Source organism: Sinocyclocheilus grahami, unplaced genomic scaffold (assembly GCF_001515645.1).
Source record: "Sinocyclocheilus grahami isolate Dianchi unplaced genomic scaffold, SAMN03320097.WGS_v1.1 scaffold3116.1, whole genome shotgun sequence".
Lineage (NCBI taxonomy): Eukaryota > Metazoa > Chordata > Actinopteri > Cypriniformes > Cyprinidae > Sinocyclocheilus > Sinocyclocheilus grahami.
The window spans coordinates 8905-9579 of NW_015508283.1; positions in this window are offsets into that span (position 1 = coordinate 8905).

Genomic DNA, 675 nt, shown 5'->3' on the forward strand with positions numbered 1-675 from the left:
GTTGTTTTTTCTACAAACTATGCAATGATATCTTCGAAATACAGCGGGTATAAATCATAATTACGTGTCAATGTAATGTACCCAGAAAGGACATTTAGCTTGTGTGAGAGCAGCTTTGTTTACCAGCAACTGATCTCGCTTTTACCCAAGTTTGCGCGCACAGAAACAGAAAAATAACCGCAGGAAACATCTAATAAGACCCTCCTCACGCAATATGCCATGGCCTCACAACTACACTTCTCACAAAGAGAGAGTGTTTTACTCAGTATCACACAGTTTGATGTTGCTCACGCAGAACTGAATCACTCCATACCACAGGGACAAAGCGCTATCCGAATCTGCACCTGCAGTGTCAAGAGGCCGAGAAATAATGAACAGGGCTGACTTAGAACTGCTAACTCTTGTAAACTGATATAAAGCGACAAGACATACAATAATGCTAGAAAAAACACCCTCGCGTATCCGCCTGTATGCGTTCAGCGGCGCTTTCCAAACAGCTTTCAACAGCCTTCTGAATTGTCTTTTTGATTGAATTTTGCACAGTTAAACAGTCCCAGCCACCTCTATACCCCCGGTGCCATTGATGTCTTTCTGAACTGATAAAATGCGCTTGGCTGCCGTCAAATGGGCCAGCTTTGCCTGTTCACATTTAAATATGGGAATTAGTCACAAGCA